The sequence below is a fragment of the Dipteris shenzhenensis genome, chromosome 11 (genome assembly GCF_047967505.1).
Source record: "Dipteris shenzhenensis isolate YYH24624 ecotype China chromosome 11, Dip_SZ_1.0, whole genome shotgun sequence".
Lineage (NCBI taxonomy): Eukaryota > Viridiplantae > Streptophyta > Polypodiopsida > Gleicheniales > Dipteridaceae > Dipteris > Dipteris shenzhenensis.
In genome coordinates this window covers 52,992,636-52,997,287 of record NC_141606.1, presented here as the reverse complement: position 1 = coordinate 52,997,287, position 4,652 = coordinate 52,992,636, and the positions used below count along the sequence as shown (strand labels likewise).

General features: G+C 47.7%; 1 pseudogene; it reads left to right on the top strand.

Annotated features, from left to right (window-relative positions):
* Positions 1–717: 717 nt before the first annotated feature.
* LOC147897167 (zeaxanthin 7,8(7',8')-cleavage dioxygenase, chromoplastic pseudogene) lies at positions 718–2,795 on the top strand (annotated as a pseudogene).
* Positions 2,796–4,652: the final 1,857 nt, after the last annotated feature.

Sequence of the window (4,652 nt, the reverse complement as noted above, 5' to 3'; positions counted from 1 at the left end):
CATGCTGAGGTTGTCTGAAAATGTTGTCACATGGACCAATCGTGACTCGCCACCGCCTTGAGATGATGGATTGCTAGCTTTACTATTACAAAAAGGTAAGAGGAGCTCCCCGCATAGGCCAGTAGGGCTGGCAGAGCCCTAGTGGCATGATCAAATCGCAACCCCATGTTGCATTAATTCTACTGAAGCTGCTGAAAATTAGTAGTGAAATGCTGGCTCAGCACCTCCTTTTGAAGCCCTGCTAGCCTAGGTGCCCAATGCCCAAGCACTTTGATTGGTCCAAAGAGAGCATCTTTATTCCTGTTGGCTGCAGTCACCTGTAAAATCTTGGACAGGCCCTCATTCATCATAGGGTGGGATGGGAGAAGGCTTCATGGGGACATGACTTCTAAAATGTTGGCTTGGCATTTCAAAGCTGGAGTTGTAGCAGTGGGAAGAGTGGGGGGAGCAGCTTTAAGAGGCTATCCCCATACCCATGCTAGACCGCCTTTGCAAGCAGGTCTGGGGGTTTAGGGGAGCGTCCCCATAGGTCAATCGTCGCCGTTTACAGGGCCAACCATTGAAGAATCTACCCAGACCGTCCAAAAAGTAAAGTTGACAGGGAAGGGGTCCCATGGAAAGTCTGCCCGTCCCGCACCCTGCTTCGCCAGGGTATAGGGACGGCTTATCATTGGTGATATTGTGAGCACTGAGTATGCCTGAGGGCCGTTCCATTATTGGCTAATCCATAATTCAACACATACGATAAAGCACATGCAATGATGCATCAGCTCGCAATCAGGCATGGCGACGCTCCAACCTTGTGCTGTCTCCCCTGCCTCTCATCCTCAGGCTCGTCGGCTGTTCTCCATTGCGGTTGATCCCCTTGTTTTCCAATTATCCCCTCCCAAGCCCCGAGTTGGCCGATCACTCCATATCTCCTCTGCTTCCTCCGTTGATCTCAAAACCTCCACCCAGCCCGCATCCCCTCCTGTTGACCAGCAACCCCTCATCCTCAAACCCACCTCAGAATCCCAGACAAGCACCAAGATCGCCGATACCCAACGGCCCAGTAGTGTTCCCCAGGTTTTCCATGCTCCTCAACTCCTCGACCTTGACCTTTTCAAACTCATCTCCTCTAATTCTGGCTCCTCCTTGCGGGCTACCGTATGCAACGTTGCAGATGTTGTGGTTGCTTCTCTCCTCGGCCCCCAACAGCTCAAGCCCAGCATCGACCCTAAGGTGCAGCTTCTCGGGAACGGTGCTCCTGTGCCGGAGTCACCTCCCCAGCGGTGCACTGAGGTGCGTGGAGTCCTCCCGCCTGATTTGAATGGTGTTTACGTCAGGAACGGACCCAATGTGGCCAAACTTCACGAACACGAAGGCTACCATATGTTCGATGGAGACGGGATGTTGCACGCAGTCAAGATCAAAGACGGAGCTGCGACTTTTTGCTCCCGCTACGTCCGAACCAGCAGGTTCGTTCAAGAAGAAGCTGCAGGAAGGCCTCTGTTTCCGAAGTTTTTCGGTGGATTTTATGGGGCTGCGGGTGTTGCCCGCACTGGCTTTACTGCCGTAAGGACTGCTATGGGACTGCTAAACCTCACCCAGGGATGGGGGCTATCCAACACGAGTGTCGGATACTTCAACGGAAAGGTGCTCTCATTGTCGGAGGATGATATGCCTTACATTATAAAAGTGACGGACGAAGGAGACCTGATCACCGTTGGGCAGTATCGATTTGCGGAAGGCCTGAAGATGAACATGTGCGCGCATCCCAAATTCGATTCCACAACGGGAGAGATGTTTGCCTTCAGCTTCAATCCATTTCTTCCTCCCTTCTCCTTTTTCAGAGTTTCCGCAGATGGAGTGAAATCTCCCGATGTGCCAATCCCTCTTCTGGATATACCTTTGATCCACGACTTTGCCATCACCAAAAAGTACGTTATTTTCCCCGACAATCAGTTCGTCATCAGGCCATCACAGTTTCTCAATGGCGAGATGCCTCTTGTGTGTGATAAAGACAAGACTTCCCGGTTTTGCGTCCTGCCTCGCTACGCATCACCAGACCAAGGCGACCAGGCACTTTGGTTCGAAGTTCCTGGGTGCAATTGCTTCCATTACATAAACGCGTGGGATGAAGGCGACGAAGTTGTGATCATCACACCAATCCTTTCTCCTCCTGAGCGCTTTCTGGAGATCCCGGCGGTAAACCTGCTTTGCACGCTATCTGAGGTGCGTCTGAACACCAAAACGGGGAACTCGTCATACAGGAAGATCTGCTCGGGGAACTTCGAGTTTGGGACTTTGAATCAAAGCTACGTAGGCCGGAAAACAAGGTACGCCTACTTGGCGAGCGGCTTCTATCCGGAGCTGTCGGGGGTGGTGAAGGTGGATCTCCAAGCAGGTGGAGCAGAGGAAATGGGAATAGTAGGAAGGAGGGATTTCGGAAGCAAGACCTACGGGAACGAGCCATTCTTTGTAGCGCGCGGCAACACAGGCAGAAGTGCGGAAGAAGACGATGGATATGTATTGTGCGTGGTGCACAACGAAGCGAGTGGAGTGTCGGAGCTGCTGGTGATGGATGCTCGATCGCCATCGCTGGAGCTCGTGGCATCAGTGAAGCTGCCATCACGCGTACCGTATGGGTTCCACGGCTGGTTCGTGAATGAAGAGCAGCTCGCAAGCCAGAAGTGATTCTCAGTCTGCTACATGTATCATATGTTGTATGTATTGATTATATGTATATAATGCTATCATATGTTGTGTGTATTCATGTATATAATGCAATTTAAACTAACTAGATGTGCTATTGTTTCTCACTTAAGGAAAACAGGTTGTTTCTTTTTTTAACGAAAAAGGTCCTTTATTTTTTCATTTGAGAAGCTGAACTGATTTTCTTAGATGAAAAGGGAAAGCTTCAAAATTTCATGGAAAGGGGTCATAATGGAAGTGTAAAGGTTTTAAATTCCAATAGGTGATTGAGTGTAACCTTTTTGTGAGGTTGAAGGAAAACTTAGCCATTTAATCATTTTTTATGATATTCAAAAGATACATGGCATATGGATAACTTGGTTGATACTTTATTCATGTGTTGCTAAACGAGAATCTACACATCCCAAATGTGAGCGTGAGAAACACTTATTTTATTATTTTTGGACTTGTCCAAATTCATTTTTAGAGATACTTTTAGACTAGATTTTGGATAAAATTTAAGAAAAAACTCACTCTTCCAAACAGAGATGAAAACATAAAAACAAGCAATTTTAAGGAATTTTTTCAAGAAAATTAAATGAAACTATAAATTTAACGTGACACAGTTTAATACATAAAAAACACTTGTAAACTCTCATTAATAGTTATATCAAAAGACTTAATTTTCTTAATTATTTAATTAATTTATTATAATTTAAATTAATAAAAATAATATAAATGCATGGATAAATTAATTTATGTATGTATGTATGGCCCATGTATGATATTGATACACCATAAGAGTCCTCTAAAATCTTCAAGATATCATAACGGTTTTAATAAACAACTTTTGAGAGTTTAAAAACTCTAAAATCTCGTAGATATGGCGTCATAGGGCGTCACACACGACGTTGCACATGCATGCATGGAACGTACATGTCCCTGTTTCATCAATGGAAGGCCATTGATACATATGGTGAGATTGGTGCAATGCACTTGTTCACGCAGCATAGGCATGCCCGCAAGGCTTTTAGTTTATCTGTGTCCTTGTGGAATTCACGCTACGACTGTTGACGAGGGAGGGAGGGGGAGGGCAAAAGAAAGAAAGGGAGGGAGGTAAGAAGAGAGGAAAAGGAAGGGGAAAGGGGAGGGGAGGGAGAAAGGAAGGGAAGGGAAGGAGAAGGGGCAGGGAAAAGGAGGGAGAGAGAGAGAGACAGAGATAGAGAGAGAGGAAGGGGGAAGGGGAGGGGAGGGGAGGGGAGGGGAGTTGAGGGGAAGGGGAAGGGTAGGGTGAGGAAAGGGGAAAGGGGAAAGGAGGGGAGGGAGGAAGGGGAGGGGAGGGGAGGGGAGGGGAATGGGGATGGGAATGGGGATGGGGAGGGAGGGGAGGGAAGGGAGAGGGGGTGACTAAGGGAAGGGGAGGTAAGGGGAGAGGGGTGAGGAAGGGAAGGGGAGGTAAGGGGAGGGGAAGGGGGATTGGGAGGGGAGAGGAAGGGAGAAGGGACGGGATGCAAGGGATAAGGGAAGGGGAGCAGAGGGGAGGGGAGAGGGGAACGGATGGGAAAGGGGAAGGGAGGGGATGCAAGTGATAAGGGAAGGGGAGCGGAGAGGTGAGGAAGGAAAGGACTGGGGAGGGGGACTCCTAATCTCGAGGGGTGCACTACTAAGAAACCCTATGTATCACGTGCATTGAAAGAGTATTAAAAAAACCCCTCAACTAAAATTTATCCCACAAAACAAACACTCCTCTTTACTTATGAACTAAGTGATTTTTTTTCAAAGATTGAATTAAAAAACCCCTCCTATTATTATAATTCTGTTAAATTTTCAAAAAGTTGATGAAAATACCCTCCTTTGAATGCACATGGTACACTAAACTTTTTTAGGTGAACCCCCCTGAGTCCCTAATGCATGCTTTGGCACCCGCGGCCACCAAGCCCCTAATGCATGGTGGAGGGGAGGGGTGAGGAAAGGAAGGA